Source organism: Siphateles boraxobius, unplaced genomic scaffold (assembly GCF_051911475.1).
Source record: "Siphateles boraxobius isolate OS27281-9 unplaced genomic scaffold, OSU_SipBor_1 16, whole genome shotgun sequence".
In the NCBI taxonomy this organism is placed as follows: domain Eukaryota; kingdom Metazoa; phylum Chordata; class Actinopteri; order Cypriniformes; family Leuciscidae; genus Siphateles; species Siphateles boraxobius.
In genome coordinates, this window is record NW_027508766.1 from 20,878,750 (window position 1) to 20,893,531 (window position 14,782).

General features: G+C 36.9%; 1 long non-coding RNA gene across 1 annotated transcript; it reads right to left on the minus strand.

Annotated features, from left to right (window-relative positions):
• Positions 1-11,151: 11,151 nt before the first annotated feature.
• On the minus strand, positions 11,152-13,401 carry LOC143738982 (uncharacterized). The gene is made up of 2 exons (XR_013204116.1): positions 13,216-13,401; positions 11,152-12,208 (listed from the first exon to the last, which is right to left on the minus strand). It is a non-coding gene; the product is annotated as an uncharacterized LOC143738982 (long non-coding RNA).
• Between the last annotated feature and the right edge of the window lie 1,381 nt (positions 13,402-14,782).

The following is a 14,782-nucleotide window of genomic DNA, read 5'->3' on the forward strand; positions in this document are numbered from 1 at the left end:
ATCATAAATAAAAACTCAGAACTTCACAAAAATTGATGAGCATATGTGTCAGAACATGGTGAAGAAGCATGCAAAGTTTCATGGAGATTGGACCATAGGTGGCGCTATAACTGTCAAAAAGGTCTCATTATTATTAGGTGTTCAAGCACGAAGTGCTGAAAACCTGTTGTAATTGCTATTTGAAAAAAAAAAATCCCCTAAAACGCATCGTGCAGCCCAAACAGTAAGGCCCAGAGACTTGAAACTCAGCCAGATGGTAGGCCTCACTTTGGGGACAACCTATCAGAGTATGACCCCGATTGGCCGATAGGTGGCGCTACAGCAACCAAAAGTACTAAATTGCTCTTAACTCCTCGACCGTTTGACCTAGCCTCAAGCTTTTTACACCACTGTAATCCTTGGCTCAAGACGGACAAGGTGTATATCTCTGATTTTGATTTAAGCAAAAAAGTTATGTCGGATTTTGTCCAAAACCTACTTTTGCGAACTAGTCCCTGGTTTTTCGCCCGATCGGAACCAAACCAGTCTAGGCCTATTCTCTGGACTCTCTAGATCAGTGGTTCCCAACCTTTTTTTGTCTGAGACCCCCTTTTTCCCAATAAAATATTTTAGGGCCCCCCTTCACATTTAATGATATTATCGCTCTTGTAAGCTTGCCGCAAGGATGACAAAATATGTTGTTTTCAAACAAATTGTATGTTTACTATAACCAGATAGGTTTATGCACAAATAATAGCCTATAATATTGAAAATACAATAACAAAAACATCAGTAGGCCCTTTGTAATTTAAAAACGTAAGCCTAGGAGAAGCCTATATATTGGCCCTATTTGAAATGCAAAACCAAAAATATTCCCACTGGTGTGTAGGTAAAAAAAGAAAGAATATAGGCTATTACTAAATGACTGCTGTCTGGGGCCTCAATACTTGCACGTTATTTGTGAGGCTTTATCACTGTGAGGCTTTATTTTTTACGTTTTTGGCACTTAAGCGAGCGATAGTAAACTTGCGTTTATTAACAGAATAATGCGTCTTTCGAAAGAACGTTGTAGCCGGAACTACCTCTCTGTGTACGTCTAGGACGAGTCACGCCGGTTCTGGGCTACTCCGCAGCGGCAGCGATCCGAACCAGTGTAAAATAGTCCCAATGTAAACACTTATTATAGGTGTACCATAGTGGTTCAGGATAAGACAAAAACACGGATTGATGGATTCATGATGAACTCGCTCATTATATAAATTTTGAACAGGAAAAAGTTAAGGACTTTTGTTTAATGCTCATTGCTCCAAACTTTTCAAAATATGATGCGACCCCCCACAGAGCTTGCTGAGGCCCCCTTGTGGGCCGCGACCCCCCTGTTGGGAACCAATGCTCTAGATCAATAATTATCGAAAAAAAAGTTGAAATTTTGCATTTGGGTGGCTGTAACAGGGTCATTTAGAAAAAGGGGCGTGGCAAAAACACCCAAAAGCCTATAAATCATAAATAAAAATTCAGAACTTCACAAAAATTGATGAGCATATGTGTCAGAACATAGTGAAGAAGCATGCAAAGTTTCATGGAGATCGGACCATAGGTGGCGCTATAACTGTCACAAAAGGTCTCATTATTATTAGGTGTTCAAGCACAAAGTGCTGAAAACCTATTGTAATTGCTATTTGAAAAAAAATCCCGTAAAACGCATCGTGCAGCCCAAACCGTAAGGCCTAGAGACTTGAAACTCGGCCAGATGGTAGGCCACACTTTTGGGGAGAACCTATCAGAGTATGACCCCGATTGGCCCATAGGTGGTGCTACAGCAACCAAAAGTACTAAATTGCTCAAAACTCATCGACCGTTGGTCCTAGCCTCAAGCTTTTTACATCACTGTAATCCTTGGCTCAGGCCAGACAAAATGTATATCTCCAATTTCGATTTAGGCAAGTAAACTTTTCCGCTATGTCGAATTTTGTCCAAAACCTACTTTTGCGAACTAGTCCCTAGTTTTTTGCCCGATTGGAACCAAACCAGTCTAGGCATATTCTCTGGACTCTCTAGATCAAAAATTATCAAAAAAAGTTGAAATTTTACATTTGGGTGGCTGTAACAGGGTCATTTAGAAAAGGGGCGGGGCAAGATACAGTCAAAAGCCTATAAATCCTAAACGAAAAGTCAAAACTTCACAAAAATTGATGAGCATATGTGTCATAATATGGTGAAGAAGCATGAAAAGTTTCATGGAGATCGGACCATAGGTGGCGCTATAACTGTCAAAAAGGTCTCATTATTATTAGGTGTTCAAGTACGAAGTGCTGAAATCCTATTGTAATTGCTATTTGAATAAAAAAAATCCCCATAAAACGCATCGTGCATTCCAAACTGTAAGGCCTAGAGACATGAAACTCGGCCAGATGGTAGGCCACAGTTTTGGGGAGAACCTATCAGAGTATGACCCCGATTGGCCTTTAGGTGGCGCTACAGCAACCAAAAGTACTTAATTGCTCATAACTCATAGACCGTTGCTCCTAGCCCCAAGCTTTTGCACCACTGTAATCCTTGGCTCAAGACGGAAAAGATGTATATCTCCCATTTCGATTTAAGCAAACAACAAAAAATTTATGTCGGATTTTGTCCAAACCTACTTTTGCGAACTAGTCCCTGGTTTTTCGCCCGATCGGAACCAAACCAGTCTAGGCCTATTCTCTGGACTCTCTAGATCAATAATTATCGAAAAAAGTTTAAATTTTGCATTTTGGTGGCTGTAACAGGGTCATTTAGAAAAAGGGGCGTGGCAAATACACTCAAAAGCCTATAAATCATAAATAAAAACTCAGAACTTCACAAAAATTGATGAGCATATGTGTCAGAACATGGTGAAGAAGCATGAAAAGTTTCATGGAGATCGGACCATAGGTGGCGCTATAACTGTCAAAAAGGTCTCATTATTATTAGGTGTTCAAGCACGAAGTGCTGAAAACCTATTTTAATTGCTATTTGAAAAAAAAAATCCCCTTTAAACGCATCGTGCAGCCCAAACCGTAAGGCCCAGAGACTTGAAACTCAGCCAGATGGTAGGCCTCAATTTGGGGACAACCTATCAGAGTATGACCCCGATTGGCCCATAGGTGGCGCTACAGCAACCAAAAGTACTAAATTACTCACACCTCCTAGACCTTTGGTCCTACCCTCAAGCTTTTTACACCACTGTAATCCTTGGCTCAAGACAGACAAAATGTATATCTCCAATTTCGATTTAGGCAAGTAAACCTTTCCGCTATGTCGAATTTTGTCCAAAACCTACTTTTGCGAAGTAGTCCCTATTTTTTGGAACAGACCAGTCTAGGACAATTCTATGGACTCTCTAGATCAATAATTATCGAAAAAAAGTCGAACTTTGCCCTTTGGTTTGCTATAACAGGATCATTTATAAAAAGGGGCGTGTCAAAACACACTCAAAAGCCTATAAATCATTAATAAAAACTCAAAACTTCACAAAAATTGGTGAGCATATGTGACATAACATCATGAAGAAGCATGCAATGTTTTATGGCGATCGGACAATAGTTGGCGCTATAACTGCTGAAAAGCTTTAAAACCATGTATTTCCTATGGTAAATTGCTTGTATTGGCTGTAAATGGTCTTTTTCAGCTAAGATCATATAATGTTCATATCATAATGTTCAAAATCAGTGCAGTACAATACTCTGGACTCTCTAGGTCAATAATTATCAGAAAAAGTTGAACTTCTGCATTTGGATGACTTTAATAGGGTCACTTCAAAATGTGGCCTTGACCAAGTGTCCCTGAAAGCCTATATCTCTTCAATGAATGCTCAGATCTTCTTAAAAACAAGTCAGAACATGTGACTCTAAATAGGCATGACAATTTTCAGAAAAATTGGAGCAAATATGCCTTTTAAACAGTTAAAAAGGTGAAAATGTAATGTACATAATGGCATATTAAGCCAATAAGTGGTATTCTACTGCCCCCTGCTGTTTAAAATAGTCATTTCGTCATGCTACTAATATAATTCTATAATTCTTATTTAGACTTTATAAAATCACTATTTTAACATTTACACTCACATTTAGTCACAAAATTCATCTATTGAAGTATTGATACTGACTATTGTGGCACATTGAGATGTGAATCCTGAAGGAGACTTGCAGTAAAAAAAAAATTCCATCACATAGTTCAAATGTCTGTATCTACAACAGAATGTGTGTGTGTAGTCCTATATTTCTGAATAAATGCTGAATAATCGGATTAATAGATTACAAAGACATTATGTGAAATGCTTATAGACCATTAACGTATATTTTCATAATGACACATCCCAATAGCATTGAAAAAATCAACAACAACATTCATCTAAATCACTTTGTGTGTGTGTGTGTGTGTGTGTGTGTGTGTGTGTTTGTGTGTGTGTAAGCATATGTCTAAATAAGAGACCTGTGAAAACACTTTATTAATAAGTATAATGGCCAGCAGAGGGCAGTAGAAGACCACTTATTGGCTCAGTTTCATTTTCACAGACTTGGTTTTCACAACTATTCTGCACTAAAACAAACCTGTTTTTCCATGTTAACTATTATAAGACAATCATTTTTTGTCAGTTTATCACTTCATTGCTATTGACACTTCACATCAATGCTAGCAATGTGCTAAATCATGGTAAATCACAATAGAAACATGGTAAATCATAGTAAATAATACTATTACTTGGTGTATCATGGCAAATCATGCTAGCAATGTGATGAATCATGGTAAATCATGCTACAATCATGGTAAATCATTCTAGAATGTGGTATATCATGGTTAATCATTCTATAACATGGTAAATCATTCTATAACATGGTAAATCATGGTAAACTATGATAAATCATACTAGAATCATATTAAATCATACCTTCTGTGTTTTGTTTGCTTCGAGGCCGTAAGCTCCGTCTAAGCCTCGTATTAGCTTTGTATTTCTTTCTGTTTTGAACCATCATTTACTACCATTTCTAGTTGTTTAAACTACTAAATACAGCTTAGACAACATCTCAGATTAACCTGACATCGCTAGCTTCCGTTATTGTTAGAACAACACGCTAGTAACTCGCTAGCCTGTTAACGCGCCACCCGTGCGCTCAGTTATTCATTTATTTTTCTCTCGCGCGCCCGCGCCTCTGAGTTCATAAAAAGCCCAGGTGAGTAAGAATCAGTCAACAAACACGGTGAGTAATGTCTTGTCCTGTTATTGTCACCTGCACTTCATGTTACATGTTTAGCATAGTCTTCCCCGTCGGCAATATAGGGTTTATATGTGATAAATGCAAGGAAACAGTCAGGCTGACGGAGAAGATTTCAGAATTAGAAACACGCATCCAAACTTTAATTGAGGATAGTAAGTGTGCTAGAGCTTTAGATTCTACTTTGGATGCGCCTAGCATAGTGAACTCTTTACATGATTCGGTTCCGGCTGAATTATTGCCTGTGCAGCCAGGCAGATGGGTGACAGTGAGGGATCGCTCTAGTCACGGATCAAAAAACCACTCTTCCGTTCCGATTACCACAACAAATCGATTTGCCCCACTCAGTGAAACACCCACTGAGAATTCTGTTGATTGTGCCCTGGTAATTGGCGATTCTATTACACGGAACGTGAAAATAGGGACATCAGCCAACATAGTCACATGTTTGCCGGGAGCCAGAGCGCCTGACATCAAAGCAAATTTAAAAGTGCTGGCTAATGCTAATCGTAAATTCTCTAAGATTGTTATTCACGTCGGCACTAATGATGTTCGACTCCGCCAGTCGGAGATCACCAAAATTAATATTAAAGAGTTGTTTGAACTCGCAAGTACGATGTCAGGCACTGTAATTTGCTCTGGCCCCCTTCCTGTTCGAAGGAGTGATGAGATAGTTAGCAGATTGTCATCACGCAATGGCTGGCTGTCTAAGTGGTGTCCGCAAAATAATATAGAATTCATAGACAATTGGAAAGGTTTTTGGGGCAAACCTGACCTGTTGAAAAGAGATGGTATTCATCCCTCCTGGGATGGTGCTGCTCTTCTCTCTAGTAATTTGGCTCATAGTCTTAGAGACAAAACATGACAATCTGGGGCTCAGGTCAGGAAGCAGACAAACTGGCTAAACCGACCGTCTGCTAGCGGCCTCGCGTCACCAAGGTCAGATAAATCCCATCACATAGAGGCTCTTTCACCTAGATATCATCATATAGAGACTGTGTCTGTTCCCCGAATTTGGAAATCCAAAAAACGCCCAAACCGATCTAAGGTTAAAAATGTAATTGATATTCAACAAATAAAAAATAGATATAATACAGATGAGCAAACGATAAAGCTTGGGTTGCTGAATATTCGATCCCTTACTTCAAAAGCACTCATAGTTAATGATATGATTTCAGATTATAACCTAGATGTGCTGTGTATGACAAAAACCTGGCTAAAACCAGACGATTACATTACTTTAAATGAGTCCACCCCTCATGATTACTGTTATAAACATGAACCTCGCCTGAAAGGCAAAGGGGGAGGTGTTGCTGTAATTTATAGTAATATTTTCAAAACCACTAAAAAATCTAGTTTAAAATATATTTCTTTTGAGGTGTTGGTGCTTAATGTAAAAATATATAATGTAAAAGATAAATCAAGTTTGAGAATTCTGCTGGCAACTGTATACAGGCCACCAGGGCACCATAAAGATTTTATCAAAGAATTTGCTGACTTTCTATCAGAATTAGTATTGACTGCAGATAAAGTCCTAATTGTTGGTGATTTTAATATACATGTAGATAATGGAAAAGATGCAATGGGATTGGCATTTAAAGACATTCTTAACTCTATTGGAGTTAGACAACACGTGTCAGGACCTACTCATTGTCGTAATCATACTCTAGATCTAATATTATCACATGGAATCAATGTTGATGCTGTTGAAATTCTGCAGCAGAGCGACGACATCTCAGATCATTATCTAGTCTCATGTAAATTACATTTAGCCAAGGCTGCAAAGCCAACTCCGTGTTACAAGTTAGTTAGACCTATCACGTCTGCCACTAAAGATTGCTTTATCAATAATCTTCCTAATCAGTTTCATCGTCTCAGCATCCCAGATAGCTTAGAAGAACTTGATATTGCAACAGAAACTTTTAACTCTCTCCTTTCCAGCACTTTAGATACAGTTGCTCCGTTGCGCTTAAAGAAGATCAAAGAAAATAGTCCAACACCGTGGTACAACGAGCACACCCGGGTCCTTAAGAGAGCAGCCAGAAAAATGGAGCGCAACTGGAAGAAAACAAAACTAGAGGTATTTCGGATTTCATGGAAGGAGAGCTCGATTGCTTACAGAGAGGCTTTAAAAGCTGCTAGATCTGCTTATTTTTCAACCCTATTAAAAGAAAATAAACATAATCCAAGGTATTTATTTGAAAAAGTGGCTACATTAAAGAAAAAGAAAGCTTCAAGCCCAGAAGTTTCCAAGAAACACAGCAGTAATGACTTTATGAACTTCTTCACTTATAAGATTGATAATATTAGGGACAAAATTATAACTATGCAACCGTCTACTACAGCATCACATCAGGGAGTGCATTATAGTCTCCCCGAGGTAAAATTTGATTCATTTGTTGCCATAGGAGAGGAAGAATTTTGCAAACTCGTTAATTCATCTAAATCGACAACATGTATGTTAGACCCTATACCGACTAAACTACTGAAAGAGATGCTTCCAGAAGTCATAGATCCTCTTCTTAACATAATTAATTCATCTTTGTCTCTAGGATACGTACCAAAAACCTTTAAGCTGGCTATGATTAAACCGCTTGTTAAAAAAACGCAACTTGATCCTACAGAATTAGTCAATTACAGGCTGATCTCAAATCTACCTTTTCTGTCAAAGATACTAGAAAAGGTAGTATCCTCACAACTGTGTTCCTTTCTTAAAAGAAATGGTATCTGCGAGGATTTCTAGTCAGGATTTAGACCGCACCATAGCACTGAGACAGCTCTCATTAGAGTCACAAATGATTTGCTCTTATCATCCGATCGTGGTTGTATCTCTCTATTAGTGTTACTTGATCTTAGTGCTGCTACCATTGACCACAACATTCTCTTAAATAGACTAGAAAACTATGTTGGCATTAGTGGAATTGCATTAGCATGGTTTAAATCATATTTATCTGACCGCTATCAGTTTGTAGCAGTAAATGAAGAGATGTCTTATCGATCACAAGTTCAGTATGGCGTACCACAAGGCTCAGTACTAGGACCGCTGCTGTTCACTCTGTACATGCTACCTTTAGGAGATATCATTAGGAAACATGGAATTAGCTTTCACTGTTATGCTGATGATACTCAGCTCTATATTTCTTCCAAACCTAACGAAACTCACCAATTCACAAAATTATCGGAATGCATAGTTGACATCAAAAATTGGATGACTAGTAATTTCCTACTACTAAATTCTGAAAAAACAGAGATTCTAATTATTGGACAAAAAACTTCCACACGTAACAACCTAGAATACCGTCTAACACTTGATGGCTGCTCTGTTAAGTCTTCGTCGTCAGTTAGGAACCTGGGTGTGCTCTTTGATACCAATATTTCATTTGAAAGTCACGTGTCTAGTGTCTGTAAAACCGCATTTTTCCATCTTAAAAATATATCTGAATTACGTCATATGCTCTCATTGACAAATGCGGAACAACTAGTTCATGCGTTCATGATATCAAGGCTAGATTATTGTAATGCTCTACTGGGTGGTTGCCCTGCACGCTTAATAAACAAACTACAGCTAGGTCAAAACGCAGCCGCTAGAGTTCTTACCAGAACCAGGAAGTACGACCATATTAGCCCGGTTCTGTCAACACTGCATTGGCTCCCTATTAAACATCGTATAAATTTAAAAATATTGCTGATTACTTACAAAGCACTAAATGGTTTAGCTCCCCAGTACTTGAGCGAGCTCTTAACGCATTATAGTCCTTCACGTCTATTGCGATCTCAAAACTCCGGCCAGTTGATAATACCTAGAATATATAAATCGACTGGTGGCGGTTGATCCTTTTCCTAAAGCACCAAAACTTTGGAACAATCTTCCTAACATTGTCCGGGAAGCAGACACAGTCTGTCAGTTCAAAGCTAGACTAAAAACACATCTCTTTGACCTAGCATTCACATAACACTCTATAGCCTTCTATAATTCAATATTAGGCTGCTTAGATTAGGTCAGCCGGAACTGGGAACACTTCCCTCATATCCTGATGTACTCGTTACATCATAAGAAGAATGGCATCTACGCTAATTTTAGTGTCTTTGTTTATCCCGAGGTTTTCCCGCAGCCTTCTGGATCCAGGCCGTTTCCAGATCTGACGAAGGACTTTCGCCTGGACCTGATGACAATGCAGTGCTGAAGTGCCAACTAGCCTCTCCCTATGGAGGATCCCTATACCACTCTACAGATAAAGCGTTGTGGAATTTTTCGGTTCGTGTACCTACCCAAAGTGATAAGATAAAATTCTGCATCAAAATTTATAGACAAGTAGTTTGTTTAGGCATGGTTTGTAAGGAATTACAAACCTGCGCATATATATTCAAACGCACATAACTATAGAATCAATTCTTAATGCGCATGTGAACGCCATTGTCGGCGTTCACGGCAATGTCCTCTTTTGGGCCTTGATCGAAATCTATCGTCGCGGGCCTCGGCAGCCACCCCCCCGCAGATCGCTAATTCGAGAGACCCCCGAATTTGAACGGCTGTAACTCCCGACCTAGACCACCTAGATTCTTGTGGGATAGCTAGGAATTCCCGAGATATAAGCCCCAAAAGATATACCTTTGAAGGGGCATAATTCCCGGCCCCGATCGGCCACCAACACCGGGATGGTCTCGTTCAACAGGGCTCCTCGGACACTATCTAAGTTCTGAGTTTCAGATTTTTTCACTTTCTCGTTCCCGAGATATAAGTGAAAAAACAAATTTCCATTCATTCATTTCAACTCTATATAGGCTGTAATACCACTGTTGTCCACTAGAGGGAGCAGCTGTATTAGACACGTTTAATCTTTTTATCAGCTTTCAGCATTATGGAATTACTTTTGTGCCAATAATAATGAACGTAACTTTTCAAGAAACTGATGAAAATATAAATTGAAACTGAAAAAAATATCTTTGAAACTGAAAAAGAATAAATCGCGGGCACATTTTTTTACTTCGTTCTTAATACACGGCATGTTTTGCTAACTATTTCTCATATTTCGTTCGCTGATCTGAACTTACAAATGCGCTTCCAGAATTTTCAGTTACGCTTCTGAAGTTTTCGTTTACGCTCCCTGAGTTTTCGTTCGCAGTTCTGACACATATCTCTCGTGGGGGCGGGGCTAGTAGCAGTGTGTTCTCATTGGCTTCTGAGTTTTTGATTGACAGCTTCGTGACCTGGAAGTGAAGACGTCAGTGTTGTGTTTACATGTTTGAATGTGAGCGTCTGTAAGTGCAGCTTTCTATTTCATTTTACTGATATTAAGTTATGTTTGATTTTTAATTTTATCTGTATTTACCTGCTGCTACTACTTTGTCGACAGAAGCTTTTAGGTGTGCAAGAGATCTATTGAGTCTATTCACTATTCAGGTGTAATTGTACATTAAAATAGGCCTACTGTATAATACTGAAAATATTGTATAGTGTCCAATGTTTTCGGAGAATATTTGTTTATTTCTGATGATTCTTTTGCATGTTAGGCTCTGATTAGGTTGAGCTGTTACAATTTAAAAATAATACTAGCATAGTGTGTGATATTCAGCCGTCAAGAAGAAAGTTTCACTTCAACCAGGTAATCAAGGTTGGCAACCATGTCCATCACATTACTCATTGTCAGCATATGCATTTACACCATCAACATTAATGATCACTTACATAAGAGGAATTTAAACAATATAAAAATTACAATCGTGGCCTGTTGTCAAATGATACAGACCTCAAAGGGCATTTCATTACATATGTCACACAAAGAATGTTTTTTATCATGCTGATAATTTTATTTAGTTATTTAATTTAGTTAATATTATCTTCTAACATTTAAAATTTTAAATTAAAATTTTAACAATCATCAACAGTTTCAATTGTGATTTATACAACCAGTTAAATGAAAGTAATTACAAATATGAATTCAAATAAATGTACATTCTTTATTGTCAATACGGCATATACACAAGTATCAAAGTGAAAGTCTTGGATGCAATAATGTTGTGACAGGAAAGACCAGAATCCACAAAACATTACCTGCATACTATACATGTAATGCACAGTATTATCATGATATACATTACTATACAAAATGCACAATTACAAATACAGAATACATATTTAAAATTCATATACATTTTAAATGATGCTATGATCCTTTGAACAGTTCCTGTTATAGTAAAAGTAACAAAGCAGTGACTGGGTGGGTACAAGGATAGTCCGCCCAAAAAATGAGAATTCTCTCATCATTTACTCACTTCATGCCATCTCAGATGTATATGACTTTCTTTCTTCACATAAACATAAACAAAGATTTTTAAGGAAATAATCCATCTCTGTGAGTCCATATAATACAAGTGGATTGTAATTCATGTACATATGACAGTTGGTCGGAAGTGAGTTTTAATAGTTTTAAACGGTTTACAATTTACATTATTAGTATTTTTCTTGTCTAGCCTATTGTTTCACTCCAGAAGGCATTGATTCATCCACTGAGGTCGCATGGACATCACGGTCACTGTGTGTGGTTTTTAAAGCATCTTTAGGACTCGCAGAGATGGATTACTTTCCTTTAAATCTTAATTCGTGTTTATCCGTAGAAAGAAAGTAAAATGCATCTGGGACAGCATGAGGGTGAGTAAAATAAGTGAGAATTGTATTTTTGGGTGAACTATCCCCTTAACATTCATATGCTGTTCGTATGCTAATCCATGATCAGCATAAACTAATATAAATCAAGTGCAACCTCTTGTGTACTTGTGAACTGTGTTTGTTTTGATCTAGAGGAAATTAAAATATTTGCTATTTTATAAAAACAAAATAAATCAGGTGTCTGAAGATCAAGATCCCAGTCGTTCAAATGTGATGTGTCTGAACAAAGTAAGATTATTGTCTGATGTGGACAGTGTATCTCTGGTACTATCACTCCATCCTCTGTGTCAGCATCAGAATTTTGTTTATGGAAAAGTTGCTCAACTCCCTGGAAAATGAGAAAGGAAACATATTATAATCAATACAAACTGATTTGAACTCCCACATACAGTAACAAGTTGAAGACTTAAAATATTTATTTCAAACAAATTATATAAATGTTTTAAGGGATTTTACAGTACTAAATATTTACATCTGAGTCATGCACCATTTATCATCTGTAATACTGTTGTGTAACCAGTAGATGGGTGTTATAGCCCTATATATAAACATATATCCATGGCTGTGTATTCCCTAGTTGCTGGATGTTTTCAGTCATAATTACTTGCATGTATTAAGTTTTGAATTTGGACATATATTTATTATTAAAGAGTATTAAAGATTAAACATTTTTCTCAGAAATGTTAATTTGAAGTGAACATTTTTGCATTATTATTAGTCAAATATGGACACAGAAAAAGCATTTTGTTACTCATACTAGCTACATATAATAGCTTTATCAGTCATCTTTATCACACAAAAGTAATCAGAATAAATATTGTGACCAGGGTGATACTTCAAAATAATTGTGTGTTTACATATCATGAACAGAGACGTGGTCTGAGTTCAAAAACTCTGCATCACATATTCATCAGAAATTGGGAAATTCAGGTTTAAATAGCTTTATTGGCATGGTAAAAAAAGGCTTTACATTGCCAAGGTTGAATCAGGCAGTGATTGACAGCGCTCTGGTCCAATGGCATCGGTCATTGTCTGATACAGTACTTTTTGTACTGTAGGCTACACAGTACAGATACTGTACAGTACTGTAGCCCAATGTTGTTTGGGGTGGCTGGGAGGAATATTATCTAATCGAAGCAACTATGATCTAATCTAAGACATAATCGTATGTAGATAAACAAGTCATGTAATGATTGGGCTAACAGTTGAATCAAGACAACACTGTATAATGTTATGGGCTCACTGAGCTCTAAAATGCCTCACCACCTTAAAAAGCAAGTACTGTATTATAAATAGTATTAGTATTGTATATATATTTAAAAAAAAAAGACTTACCACGAGTATCCAGTATCCTGATAGTGACGATGACTAATGATAATGATATCATTCGTCTGTAGGCTACTATTCCTTCTATAAGAAATCATCTCAACAATATAGTGTACCAGCAAATAAATACACAAACTTAATATCAGTAAAATGAAATAGAAAGCTGCACTTACAGACGCTCACATTCAAACATGTAAACACAAAACTGACGTCTTCACTTCCAGGTCACGAAGCTGTCAATCAAAAACTCAGAAGCCAATGAGAACACACTGCTACTAGCCCCGCCCCCACGAGAGATATGTGTCAGAACTGCAAACGAAAACTCAGGGAGCGTAAACGAAAACTTCAGAAGCGTAACTGAAAATTCTGGAAGCGCATTTGTAAGTTCAGATCAGCGAACGAAATATGAGAAATAGTTAGCAAAACATGCCGTGTATTAAGAACGAAGTAAAAAAATGTGCCCGCGATTTATTCTTTTTCAGTTTCAAAGATATTTTTTTCAGTTTCAATTTATATTTTCATCAGTTTCTTGAAAAGTTACGTTCATTATTATTGGCACAAAAGTAATTCCATACAGCATTGGCTTACAAACAAATGCTTAAAGCTATTGTTTTAAAATTAGTTGTATATTATTACATCACAAAGAAATATGTGAAATGCTTATAGACCATTAAAAGAGATTTCAAAAATAACATATCCCACGTGTGTGTGTGTGTGTGTGTGTGTGTGTGTGTGTGTGTGTGTGTGTGTGTGTGTGTGTGTGTGTGTAAGCATGCATTATGGAGTTGTGAAACCAAGTTGTTTAAAATGAAAGTGAGCCAATAAGAGGTCTTCTACTGCCCTCTGCTGGCCATTTTACTTCTTAAAGCTATTTTTTTTATTATTATGATGGACTGGTAATATAATTTAATATTATTAAACTATATTACCTAAATATTCAACCAAACTAAATTAGATTTTATCAACTATATTAAACTAAATTAGATTTTCACAAAAACATCCCAAAAGTGTGTGTGTGTGTGTGTGTGTGTGTGTGTGTGTGTGTGTGTGTGTGTGTGTTTGTAAGCATGCATTATTGACTAAACATGAAAATTTGAGACATTTTTTCCAATAAAATTATATGATTAAAATGAAAACTAAAAATTGCGTTTTAAATGGGAAACCTGTAATAAGCTTTTTTTAACCTACCATTAATTGCAAATATCTTTAGCTATAACAAAATGTGTTTAAGCATTTTTATTAGAGTTAATATGAAAAACGTGCCATTAAAAATACATTGAATCAAACCAAGTCATAGAAAACAAAACTGTATTTTATTGCCAGACTAATACAATGTTTTTTTTTTAAAAACAAATATGAAAATAAGTAACATTAACAATCAATTAATTAAATCAAGTTCAATCGTTTGCATATTGAAGAATGTCTCTGTGGTATAATTTCATTAATTTCAATTTTTTGCACATATGAAAGAAGAAAAGTATTTGCATTAATATATGTTCAAAACAATTGGCTTGGACCTCCGGCTTGGAACAGCTGTAACTCCCTACCTAGACCACCTAGATTCTTGTGGGACAGC